Source organism: Heteronotia binoei, chromosome 3 (assembly GCF_032191835.1).
Source record: "Heteronotia binoei isolate CCM8104 ecotype False Entrance Well chromosome 3, APGP_CSIRO_Hbin_v1, whole genome shotgun sequence".
Taxonomy (NCBI): domain Eukaryota; kingdom Metazoa; phylum Chordata; class Lepidosauria; order Squamata; family Gekkonidae; genus Heteronotia; species Heteronotia binoei.
In genome coordinates this window covers 171,589,186-171,603,448 of record NC_083225.1, presented here as the reverse complement: position 1 = coordinate 171,603,448, position 14,263 = coordinate 171,589,186, and positions in this window count along the sequence as shown.

Genomic DNA, 14,263 nt, shown 5'->3' with positions numbered 1-14,263 from the left:
CAGAGTGATATAAATACCCATTTCAGAATTTTCAACCAATTTACAAGGTCCATGTCAAAAACAGGGGCACAGAAACCTGAGGATGACAGGTGTTAAAGACTTATCGCAACAAACCAAGGTCAGATTCTTTCATCCAGCATACAGAAAGACTCCTGTACAATGGTTTCTAGATGCCATCTTCCAGAGCTTTTTTTGTAGCAGGAACTCCTTTGCATATTAGGCCACACCCCACTGATGTAGCCAATTCTCCAAGACCTTACAAGGCTCTTAGTACAGGGTCTACTGTAAGCTCCAGGAGGATTGGCTAAATCAGGGGTGTGTTGTCTAATATGCAAAGAAGTCCCTGCTACAAAAAAAGCCCTGCCTTCTTCCCAGGAATCTCATATTCAAAATTAAGACATTATAAATAAATAAATGGCTTGCAGTTTCTCAACAATGCCTCTCCATTCTCTTCCCTATCAAGAGTCACTGTTATCAGTCATTTGGTAGAAAAGCAGAGCAAATCTCTCATATTTCCCCTCCTCACGGGCTTATCTATTAGACAGCTATCCACATTCTTAACATAATGTTTGCTGGGTTCTTGAGTCTCTATTGCCCCACTCTTGTGTGTAGGATCTGCCATCCAGCAAAGGCCTGCAATTTCCTCTTTGGCCACCAAAAAAAGAGTATGCTTAGGATCATTGGGCCCATGTGTATAAAAGTCACGTGAGATGGGGACTGTAGTGAGGAGCGAGATTGGGCAAGATGAAGAGAGCTGTGTTTCTCAAAAGCTTATGGTACTACAGGGGGTTTTAAAAGAAAAGGCCCAACCGGAACTCATTTACATATTAGGCCACACCCTATTATATCACCATTGTTTTGCCCAGGGCTTTTTTGTAGAAAAAGTTCACCAGAACCTCATTTGCATATTAGGCCACATACCCCTGACACCAAGCCAGCCAGAACTGCATTCCTGTGCATTCCTGCTCAAAAAAACTCTGTGCTACAATAAAATGTGTTAGTCTTAAAGGTGCTACTGGACTCTTTTGCAGCTACAGACAATGAATAGGTGGATCCAACCCATGGACAGCAGAAAGTAATGGGATCCAGCCCATGGAAAGCAGATAGCAGTGATCTTGTAAGGCATCCTGAGAGTTAACATTGGTCATGTGTTCCAAAATGGTTGTCCAAACAACCTTTCCTTCTTAATAGCAAAACTACCTCAGTACCAAACCATGAGGAACAGAAGTGGAATTTGCTCACTGAAATGAGATTTTCCCAAGGGTGCAGAATGAAAGCAGGCATGAGATCTACTGATGTCCCTCCTGGCGTTGTCCAGACTCCAGAACTTGTTTGATAGGACTCCCAGCTACTTTGGTCTTATGACTTATGAAATGGGAAAATTAGTACTGAATCTTGCAGACTGGAGTCTTTTAAAAACTTACTGATGAGAGCCAGTTTGGTGTAGTGATTAAATATGTGAACTCTTACCTGGGAGAACCGGGGTTTGATTCCCCATTCCTCCACTTGCACCTGCTGGAATGGCCTTGGGTTAGCCATAGCTCTGGCAGAGGTTGTCCTTGAAAGGGCAGCTGCTGTGAGAGCCCTCTCAGCCCCACCCACCTCACAGAGTGTCTGTTGCGGGGGGAGAAGATATAGGAGATTGTAAGCTGCTCTGAGTATTTGATTCAGAGAGAAGGCTGGAGTATAAATCTGCAATTCTTCTTCTTCTATTTGTGAGTGTTACAACCCTGAGGACAAACTTCATTATCATTTTGAATGCTTTCTGAAATATTGTGTCGTAGGTTCGCTCTGAACCGATGATATGCAGCATCATTTCATTCCTCTACACACACACCCTTTTGCATAGCACTTGAAAATAAACATCCTGGTGCCTAACAACTCATTTCCTTATTAATACCATCTCCTTTTAAGTTGTAACAGAGTTTGTCAGGTTAAAAGTCCTTCCTCTTAAAATATTGAAAAAGGCCACAGCGTTCTACCCTTCTCCCTATTCCATATTTAAAATCCTGCTAAAGCTAACAGTCATATTAAAAACTGAAGGCTTTTTATCTCCAAGTGGTCAGGATATCCAGACATTTTTTTTTCTCAAGAAAACACTTTAATAAAGTTTTATCCTACCCAGAACTTTTATTTGAGCAGGAACACACAGGAACGCAGTGTCAGGGTGTGTGCGGTCTAATATGCAAATGAGATCCTGCTGGACTTTTTCTACAAAAAAGGCCCTGGTCGTACCTTCATTTCATGACAAGTGTATATGTTGCTTAAATGTGCCACTGTCCAAATGGCACCATGAAGCTATCATTGGGAATGGGGTTCTGAAGTTGACCTGCTGGCTGGCTACTTGGATTTGCCAGGGACTGAGGAGTAGGTTTGACAGCTCCAGGTTGGAAATACCTGGAGATTTTGTGGGTGGGGCCTGGAGAGGGTGAGGTTTGGGAAGGGGAGGGACTTCACTGGGGTATAATGCCATAGAGTCTACCAAAGCAGCCATTTTCTCTAGTCATGATCAAAACAACTAGAACCGGTGTAATCAATGGAAATAACAGAAAATAACCAAAAGTAATGAAATTTACACGAAAATGTGTATCAATATGTTTTAGTGCAAGCTTATATGAAACTTAAACAAAACAAAACTAAGGAACACTGCTTTCAACATATGAATTTTTCCACACAGTCTTTCAGTAGCCCTGTAAATCAGCTTCCTTCAAGTAGACTCAGTTGTGGGTGAACGCCTTTTTCCTCAGTGCCCGACTCCTAACGATGCGGCACTCTAGGCAAACTGATCTCTGTCATCTAGATTAGTGTTGCCAGCCTTCAGGTGGGGCCTGGAGATTTCCAGCTTTTACAACTGATCTCCAGCTGGCAGAGATCATGTTTATATAGCATTAGCTCTGAGAAGCAGCATCTTTGAGAGAAAAGGCTGAGGAAGATCATGTTTATATATATCATGTTTATATATCATGTTTATATATATCATGTTTATATCATGTTTATATAGCATTAGCTCTGAGAAGCAGCATCTTTGAGAGAAAAGGCTGAGGAAGGACCGAGGATATGAAACCGTGTAAAATCCTGGGAATACAGTTCCATACTCTCTCAGTTGGAATTTTACAGCTAAACACTGGAAGGGTCCACCCAAAGTTACAGACCTACAAACTGATTCAATAGAGGCAGTTGCCTGATGGAACATTGAGCAGTAATAAGACTTTGGGGGAGAGAAGACCTTGTGTTTCGGCTTTGAGTAGCTGCAAATAACGCATAACAGTATTTGTTGAATGTTTAGTTGAATTGCACTGAATAGAACATATGTACACACTGAATGTGTGAAGGTATTATTATTTACGGGTGATTATTCTCACAGTTTTTTCTCCTGGAGGGTGGCATTGTATCCCCAAACCTTGCCCTCTCCCTCCCCACCCCCAGATCCCGCAGGTATTTTCCAACATAGACCTGGCAACCCTAAGATCAACTGTAATACCCAGATCTCCAGCCAGGTTGGCAGCCCTAGCACAGAAGACAGCTACCATACTAAAAGTTGAAATGAAACAATTCTATTTTTAAAAAAGATAAGCCCAAGCAACTTCCTATTCTTTGCAGCCTTGTTAGCAGCCATTTTTTTTTCAGGTGAACTGATCTCTGTTACCTGGAGATCAGCTGTAATCCCAGGAGATTTCCAGCCACTGCCTGGAGGTTGGCGACTCTACAGTGAGGAAATAAAATTTACTGCAGATATTTATTACACAGTGCACAGAATTTTAGGATTAAAAATGACATGCATGGGATACCGTTTAAAAAACTCAAGTAATAATATACAACAAGGTGAAGTTGCACAGTGCACATAGGGTAGTAGTTAGGTATTTGTTTCTAAGTGAATTACCAGCAAACAACATTCCACTGTTGGATCATTACAGTCCTGATACCTCTGATATATTTGCCTGAAACTTTGTTAGCCTTTTCTGACACTTAAACAGAGAGCAGCTAACAGGGAATGTCAAATTAGCTATGTGCAAATTACCAAAGCACACATAACCAAACCTGGTATAAGTGTCAGACTCCCCCAAATCCCCAAAGCTCAAAGCAGGCAGACAGCATATCTAATTCAAGTTTTCAGTTTTGAAGCTGTTGTTCAAAGCATGGAATAACGCTCTAATAACCCATGTTCTCTGCAGTGTATTCTCAGAGAGCTACAGCATGGAAAAGGAGGCACGATTTCAGAACCACATACAATCATAGAAACAGTAAATATATTTACATATTTTTGAATTAGGGCATTGAACTATCTGCTTTTCAACATAGCCAAATCTGTGTATAATATAGTGAGTTCAACGCAAGGAAGAGGTGAGGTGGTAGTGATCGTAGCTCTTTATTTCAGTACAGCATAGTATAGGGCTGCACTCTAAGACTAAAGAACTGGGCTAATGAGGCCAACTATATACAACTCAGGGTTCCTGCAACAGCATGTTATTGGATCATTTAGACCAGCAGGGGGCCCGTGATTGGAGCAGGGCAGCAGGGATTTGGATCCTACTGCCCATTATTCCTGAGTCCGCAAGCTCAGTCCTTCAGGCTCCAATGAGCCAGGCAGGAACACCATTGATACCCATACTATAGTTCACCTACACAACACTGTGGATACTAAAATCCAGAGACTGAGGTCATGGACAGAAAAGACAGTTCTTTCTACAAATCCCCAGGACTACAGAAAAATCCGAAGTCTAAAGGTGGTGGTGGGGATTAGAGGCCTTCTGCTTTCTCTTTATGGTCTGTAATGTGTCGGGGTGAATTTCTAGCTTGTGAACTCCTGTTTTTTGCGCCCATCAAAAAACCCTGCTATAGAATACTACACCTAACAAACAAACGATACAACCACAACATAACCTCTACAAATTAAACTTTGAAAATCTCTCTTTCATGGACATTGACCTGTATCAAGGTATACATAGCCTATCAACAATTGTCTCTCCCACATGCCTCAAATTTTTTCTGGACCAGATGTAACCCTATTCCACATTCCCTTTGTATCTTGATGTCTTAAAGGGCAGAACGCTCTGCTGATGCCAGTTGCTGATACCAGGGGTTACCTTTCATTAGCCTTTTCTGACATCTAAACAGTGTAAGCCAAAATGCCCTCAAAAGAGGTTGGGGAATTGACAGGTGGGCAACTTTGAACCTAGAATCTATGTATACAGGATTCCACTTCCAGAAATTATTGCTAAATTTACCAAGGACACTAATTAAGTAAAACAATTATGCTTTTATTACAGAAACTTATAGAACACACATACAAGGTAATGAATACATATAACACACATACAGACCTAATAAAAATAGAGAGAAATGCACAGAGGTAACACAGGGATAGACAAACAGGGTGATAATTTCCTATCGTAGTCTTTGAGGAAGGCTCCAGTGGCGACAAACTAGGGCGATGGGGGAAGGGACCCTCAACTGATCAGGAACCAGAGATGTATCTAAACAGCAGGAATGGGGTACTGCTAGATGCACATGTGCAGAAAGCTGGGTCAGAGGTTATAAAGTCTACCTGGACCCCTAAGGGGTTAGGAAGTTCAGGGGCGGATGACAGGTGGTCAGCTGGTACATGACCTCAGAAAAAGGGGAGGCTCCGCAATGACCATAAGGGCTGGACTGGTGCGGTAGCCAATGGACAGTTTATTGGGGGCACCTGATTGGATATCCATACCTGGCCAATGAGCAGACCTGGACCTGGTTACCTGATTGGGCTTCCAGGTAACAATGGGCAAGGGGGAGGCTCCAGTGTGACAGTTAGGGCAGGGCATGGGTGGAGGTATTGGGTGGAGGTGATTAAACAAGCTATCCAAACTTATCTATAAGTGACAATAGAGGGTCAAATTGATACCTAAGGTGACACCCGATTTATACAATAACTATGGCTCTGAGTGAAGCTGTTCTTCCTCTTCTTTACTCCTCTGCTGGCACCATCCTTTGTCTTGGGTTCCGTTGGATAAAAGCTTAGGTGGTCTGGCAGGATCCACGCCTAAGATAAGCTTGATTGCCTTATGCAGAAGTTGAAGCAGCTGTTGGATACATGAGTCTCTTGCTTTGCTGTAATGGAGTCAGGAAAACAAGATGGATTCTGGTGGTGTTAGCCTTTGGTTCATGGAAACAGGCTGGAAACTGTTTGCCTGTACAGTTCATGGCGGCATGGCTTCTTTTACTACAACGGCCAAGATTGTGCACGCAAGGAGCGGCTAGAGGCTCGTCTGTAGTTCTGGCTAACACCCATCCAGAGATGTAGAATGCTGCTGCAAAGCTGAGGCTTATAGTATTCACATAAGTCTTAGAAACCATGGGCAAAGTCCACTTCTTAGAGCAGATGTGTGTGAGTCAGAACTCCAGGCACCCTGGCAACCATACTGGTGATCACGATGCCCATGTGTATGAAAAGTAGGGTGCTTTTTCTTACAACAGATAGTAACTAACAGAGGATGCCAAAATGGCTATATGCAAATTACCAAGATACATGTAACCAAACTTTTAATAAGTGTCGACATCTCAAAGAGCATCAAAACAGGTGAAAGGAAAGGAAAGGTTCCGTGTGCAAGCACCACTCGTTTCCGACTCTGTGGTGACGTTGCTTTCACAACATTTTCACGGCAGACTTTTTATGGGGTGGTTTGCCATTGCCTTCCCCAGTCATCTACACTTTCCCCCCAGCAAGCTGGGTACTCATTTTACTGACCTCGGAAGGATGGAAGGCTGAGCCAGCTACCTGAAAACCCAGCTTCCTGGGGATCGAACTCAGGTCGTGAGCAGAGGTTAGGATTGCAGTACTGCAGCTTTAACACTCTGCACCACAGGGCTCTTTAAACAGGCAGAACACCACATCTAATTCAAGTTTTGATTTGTGAAAACATCCTTCAAAGCAAGGAACGGAACTATAACTCCTTGTATAATTCCAGAAGACTTTTGGACAGGTTGCATGCCCATTACACAGTGAAATTAATCTGTTTCCATGACCACCAAACACCTGTAGAATAACAGACAGCATGTCTGGACTGCTGACTGTTTTCCAGTGGTCCTCTTCCTCTTCTCTAATTGCTGACCCTGCACTATTCTTTCCCTCTGGCACTGATTGCCCAGGTGCTTATTTGCCATGTTTCCTCATGAGGCTGAACATGCTCACTCACGTGTCCAATGGAATATATAAATATAAATCAACAAGGCAGAACGCACGTGTGTCTATTTGCATTGGCTTTACAACATGCAAGAATGTGACTGTACAACATCACAAGGAAACCCAAGAGTTGCATTGAGGTTGCCAGCAATTACTAGGATCAGAGGTATGCCATAATGGTGATATATCTGGGATAGGCTTCCCAATCCCCAGGTCCCAGAGGGGGATCCCCTGGTTTTACAGGCTTCCCCCCTCCCCCAGCCAGTTGGCCGGCGGGAGAAGCCCCGCCCCCAGAGCCATCATGCACCTCCATGAACGATTCCCATAGGGAATGATGGGGAATTGAACCGCGGGTATCGGGGGCTCTGAGGGAGCTGTTTTTTGAGATAGAGGCACCAAATTTTCAGTATAGCATCTAGTGCCTCTCCCCAAAATACCTACCAAGTTTCAAAAAGATTGGACCAGGGGGTCCAATTCTATGAGCCCCAAAAGAAGGTGCCCCTATCCTTCATTATTTCCTATGGAAGGAATGCATTTAAAAATTTGTGCAGTCCCTTTAAATGTGATGGCCAGAACTCCCTTGAAGTTCAATTATGCTTCTCACACCCTGGCTCTTGGCTCCGCCCCCAATGTCTCCTGGCTCCACCCCCAAAGTCTCCTGGCTCCACCCCCAAAGTCCCCAGATATTTCTTAAATTGGACTTGGCAACCCTAATCTGGGAAGCTAAAATATTGGATGTATATCCCACCCTATACTCTGAATCTCAATCTCTTAGAGTGGTCACAATCTCCTCTACCTCCCCCCCCACACACACACACAACAGAAATCCTGTGAGGTAATCTAAAGCCTATGCGGAAGCTAAGGCCTATGTGGTTTTATAGTGCTTTTATGCAGGAATTTCACACTTGCTGGTTATTCTAGATATTCAAATTTTAAGCTGTTTTAATGTTTTTAACTGATGTTTTGTTGGTTAATCCTGTTTGCAGGAAGGGTGGGATAAAAATCAAACAAATCAAATAAAAAATATTCTGAAGGGGCTATTATTGCTACAGTAGGCTAGCACGGCTGCCCTTGTGGAATTAGTCTTAGATTTAGGTTTGCCAGTCCCCAGGTCCCAGCGGGGGTTCTTCCGCTTTCCCAAGCTACTTCCCGCCCCCAGTCAGCTGGCTGGCGGGGGGAAGTCCCACCCCCAGAGGTCCATGTGCGTTTCCAGCTCCGGAGGCTTCAGTCTCCGATTGAAAGGCTTCCTCTTTGGATGGGGTGTCTGTGTTACTTTGAAGAAGTTGGCAGCAACTCGTGAGTAGAGAGGCCAATCCCTGGCTTCAGTCACCAGAAACGGGGGGAGGGGGGGAGAGGAAGGGAAACGTCTGCTGAGCACTTCATTATTCCCTATGTGGAGATCGATTCTCATAGGGTATAATGGGGAATTAATCTGGAGGTTTCAGGGGCTCTGAGGGAGTTGTTTTTGAGGTAGAGGCACCAGATTTTCAGTATAGTATCTAGTGCCTCTCCCCAAAGTACCCTCCAAGTTTCAAAACGATTGGACCAGGGGGTCCAATTCTATGAGCCCCTAAAGAAGGTGCCCCTATCCTTCATTATTTCCTATGGAAGGAAGATATTTAAAAAGGTGTGCTGTCCCTTTAAATGTGATGGCCAGAACTCCCTTGGAGTTCAATTATACTTGTCACACTCTTGTTCCTGGCTCCACCCCCAAAGTCCCCAGATATTTCTTGAATTGGACTTGGCAACCCTACTTAGACTCTTTGCTTAGACTCTTCCTATTTCCCTCTTCCTAGGTTCTGAGAACGTCCCCGAATGACAGCAGAAGAACTTCCCTGTGGGCCTTCTGACCATCTATCTCCTTTGTGACAGTCAGGTAGCCAAACCAATTAAAAACAGGCATTTTCCCACCACCACCATAACCCTTAGTGTATTACAATGTAGATTGTCAAACTCATGGCATAGATAGAGGCAATATTCAATTAGTATTCGGTTGGTTTAACATGAAATATTCAACATCTTTGTTAAAAATGCAATTAATTTGTCATATTAAACCTGAGTAGCATTGTATAGCTATCAGATTAAACCTAAAAATTGCACTTAGTGAACTAAATGACTTTTATTTCTAGTAGTAACTACCCTGTGAATCACACTTATATGTGTTTAGAAAATGTAATTAATTTTAACAGTTATTTAAGTTATTTAATAGAGAAACTGTAACTATTTGAAGGACCAATATGTTTTCAGAAGCACTCAAGCTCTGAATGCCAGACGATGGTCATGAGCAATATAGGATGGCCCTTGCCTTCACAACCTACTTTTAATCTTTTAGAAACATTTGGCAGATCTCTATTGGAAGCAGAGTATAGGGGTTAACATACACAGAGCTGCTCTTTTAGTTGCTAGGATCACATATGGGCAGAAAAAACAGGGCTGTGGTTGACATGAGATGTGCGAATTAGAATCATGTCTAGCTCACATCCATTTGTGTGACCAGGGGTCGTTTTGTAGGAAAAAAGGTGCCAGAAGCTATTAGCACTCATTTGCATAACTCATTTGCATAACTCATAATTGCATTTGTCACACACACCTGACATCACTGGAAGGTGTACTACGTTATATCAGCTCAGCATCTACTTTAAAGTGCTTCTTGAATTATAATTTTCATCATATTACTCTCATCATATTCTTAAAATTACTTTCTCTTATATGGCCACAGTGGCATGAGGAATATTTCCATCTGTCTACTTTACGTTTTGGTTATTTCCCCATATTTTGTGGGGGAAAATATTAGAAAGTTTGTCAAATCTTAGAGATCAGCAAAATTCTCATGGGGGTGTGTGTGTGAACAATGGAGCCCAAAAGCAAGTAAGGGGGGTGGGGTTAAGAAAGAAAGAGCACAATAAAATTTAAAGGTTCCAGAGCTCCTGCCCAAAATGAGGCCTGTGTGTGACCAACCAAATAAACAGTCTCAGCTGGATCTTATGACTCCCTTCCAGCATTAGTCCTACAATTCCTTTCTGTAAACTTGTAATTTACAACATACTTCCATTAAGCTGGAAGTTGGAACCTAGAGTTTCCTTCCAACGCAATGAATCCTATGACTTCATTCTGCCAAATTGGAACCTCCAACTTCTTTCTACCAAGATGGATCCTTCAGCTGCCAAGTTGGAATCTGCAACTTTCTCCCATCAAGTTTGATCCTCTGACAGCATTTTGCCAAGGTAGAATCTGGAACTTCCTTCTGCCAGATCTTCCCTGGAAAAAGGCTTGGAGGAAGAGAGTCTTAGGATCCAACCCTAGGGAGGTAGTTGTCGTATTCTTATGCTAACTATCAAATAAGGAGGCAGCATGGTTTCAAACAGGAGCACAGTTCAATAAGTCCACTTCTTTCTTTGTCTGGAGTTACAGTAAGTACAACTTCCTTTCTCCTTGTTTCTGCCCACAGCAAATCCTAGAGTGGACTTGAGCAGTCTAAAACACTGGCCTGAATTCAAGGAACAGTGATGACCAAACACCACAATTGTGAGCTCCTGTTCACTGGCAGTCTTCAAGCAGCAGCGGGATAACACTTGTTGGGACATTTTTAGGCTAGTTCTCCAATGAACAGGGGACTGGACTAGATGGCCTGTACAGCCCCTTCCAACTCTACATGGTACCTTGGCATTTGGCAATAAAGAAGCACAGTTTTTTTTTTATGATTTATGCTTTAAATGAAGTTTCAGTGGATGAGCTTCTGAGAGAGAGTGGCTTACCTATACTCAAAGCAGAAATTCAGGTAACATTCCTTCCTAATTGTTTTTGTAAAACAAAACTGTCTAGAACTAAACAACTCTTTAGAACATTTCACATTTTTGCATCAGCTTCTCTAAAAGGTTTTATTGATGGGGGGCATAAAAAGAAATTCTTTTCATTTGGTATTCCTATTTTAAACAAAAATGGAATTGTAATGCATTTGTATGAAAGGCTGCTGGTATAGAAATGGTGGTGTTTTTTTCTTTATTTCATTTTTTAGTCCTATGTATTTACTTTAGTTCCAAAGAAAATAATGGGTGTGCCTTCTGCCATTATAGACTCTATAATTGGGTTCTATAATCATAATCTTTCACGACTGTTTTGCTTAACACTCGCCATCTGAAAAGTTAAGCCAGTGAACAAAGGCCTCCTTCCTTTGCTACAAAGTCCATATAATTACAGATGAAATGATTCAATTATGCGGACAGGATTCAATCACTCTTTTCTCTTTCCCTATGAGAGCCATTGCTGCAACACTGGGTGGCACTCAGCTCAACTCAACACTTCCACGTACAACCCTACACAACACCAACATATGTACTCACTAAGGGTATTAGAGCTGCCTTCAATTCCTAGCTCCCAACAATAGGAAACGGTTAATGGGGGAGACTTCACACGCTGCTCTGACGCCCGAAATCTTTGTCATACATCAAAGTAGGAAACCCTGTAATTTTCACAGTATGGTAAAGCCAAGGTTTAGTTGCTTTAACAATTGAGTACCTTTGGTGTGTACAATGCACAGGAGGCATCTCCCGCGCAAACCCCATAGAAACTGGGCTGGGCTTGTGCAACTCCACTGCTGTGCTTTTACGCAAGTCCCTTTCATTTCAGAGGATGTTGTGTAGGAGATGTTCCCAGGGGATTCTAGAAGGTGTCACACGCCTCCTGGTTTGGGACTCAAAAATAGAACTCAACATCAATTCCATTTTTGTGTTGTGGTATCTTAACGATTTTGCAAAGGACTGTACCGAACTATATTCTGGGACAGGGTAGACAGTCCATCTGCAAAGTCTACTTGTGAAGATGTTGGTTGGCTAGCAAATAAAATGAGGGGGAGACATGAGGGTTATACTTGGCCAGAAACACCGGGAGCAAGTCGCAACCCAGCAGTACTGCCAATAATGACTCAAGGGCTTGCCTCAAACCTCCCTGGCGGCTACGCGGCTTTGAGAGGCAACGACAAGCATAAATAATACCTGTCACCTTCTCTTATTCCACTGGCTTTGGCAGCAACTCAGAGGCTCACCTTGCTTGCTTGGATGGAACACTGACCTCATACATCAAGCAAAATGGTCTGGCATGCTGCTGTTCCCACACATGTGGCATGGATTGCCTAGTCCTGTTCTGGGGGGGGGGGGGGTTAAAGCCTTGCATTTAAGAGGAGATTCAAGCCACTTATAAATTCACCCATTCTTCTTAAAAACACAGACCCTTTTCCCACTAACCTTGCTCTGACGTTGCTCCGCACCAGGCTTCTGTTTCTCTCTGGAGCAAGCTAGCAATTTTGCACCAGCTGCTCCGTGCTGCCATTTTGCGCCGGGGCAACTCACAATTTGCCGTGTAGCAATGTAAACCTTTTTTTTTCAGGTTTACACTGCCCTGCAGCAAATCACAGGTTGCCCCAGCACAAAATGGCAGCGTGGAGCAGCTGGTGCAAAATCACAAGCTTACTCCGGAGAGAAACAAGCCTGGCACGGAACAACGTCGGAGCAAGGTTAGTGGGAAAACGGTCACAAAAAACACAAAAACATAAAATCAAACAAATTATAAGTCAAAGCTGAATTTCTGGGCCTTCTAAGCAGGGAATTAGTTGCACAGACGCATTTATTAGGACTTAGTTCTACCACCTTTTTGGTAATGGCATAGCTTTACCCCTTCTTTATAATGGTGACAGAGGGATATATAGCCACTCCATGGACTTAGTTCCACCCCCTTCTCAGTAATGGTGACAGGGGGATACATAGCCACTGCATGGATTCCTCTTTGAGCAAGATTAAAGCAGTCTTGTTTTTAATTGGGTTTAGAATGCCCTTTAATATGTGGTCTTCTGGCTTAGTGTGAGATGAGAGATTGACAGTGGTAGCAACCACAGACTACATATGAATAAGACTCAGCTTTAGGTACAGCATGCCACAATGTTGTTGACAGAGCTTCCTTGGCTTTCCTTTGGTGTAGTGGTTAAGTGTGCAGACTGTTATCTGGGAGAACCGGGTTTGATTCCCCACTCCTCCACTTAAGAACATAAGAGAAGCCATGTTGGATCAGGTCAATGGCCCATCCAGTCCAACACTGTGTCACACAGTGGCCAATATATGTGTGTGTGTGTGTGTATATATATATATATATATATATATATATATATACACACACACACACATACACACACACACACACATATACATTGTGGCTAATAGCCACTGATGAACCTCTGCTCCATATTTTTATCCAACCCCCTCTTAAAGCTGGCTATGCTATAGCTGCCACCACCTCCTGTGGCAGTGAATTCCACATGTTAATCACCCTTTGGGTGAAGAAGTACTTCCTTTTATCCATTTTAACCTGACTGCTCAGCAATTTCATTGAATGGCCACAAGTTCTTGTATTGTGAGAAAGGGAGAAAAGTACTTCTTTCTCTGCTTTCTCCATCCCATGGATAATCTTGTAAACCTCTATCATGTCACCCCGCAGTCGACGTTTCTCCAAGCTAAAGAGCCCCATGCGTTTTAAACTTTCTTCATAGAGAAAGTGTTCCAAACCTTGAATCATTCTAGTTGCCCTTTTCTGCACTTTTTCCAATGCTATGATATCCTTTTTGAGGTGCGGTGACCAGAATTGTACACAGTATTCGAAATGAGACTGTACCATCGATTTATACAGGGGCATTATGCTACTGGCTGATTTGTTTTCAATTCCCTTCCTAATAATTCCCAGCATGGCGTTGGCCTTTTTTTATTGCAATTGCACACTGTCTTGACATTTTCAGTGAGTTATCTACCACGACCCCAAGATCTCTCTCTTGGTCATTCTCTGCCAGTTCACAACCCATCAACTTGTACTTGTAGTTGGGATTTTTGGCCCCAATGTGCATTACTTTGCACTTGGCCACATTGAACCTCATCTGCCATGTTGACGCCCACTCACCCAGTCTCAACAGATCCCTTTGGAGTGCCTCACAATCCTCTCTGGTTCTTACCACCCTGAACAATTTAGTGTCATCTGCAAACTTGGCCACTTCATGGTTTACTCCCAACTCCAGATCATTAATGAACAAGTTAAAGAGCATGGGATCCAGTACTGGGTTCCTGGTCC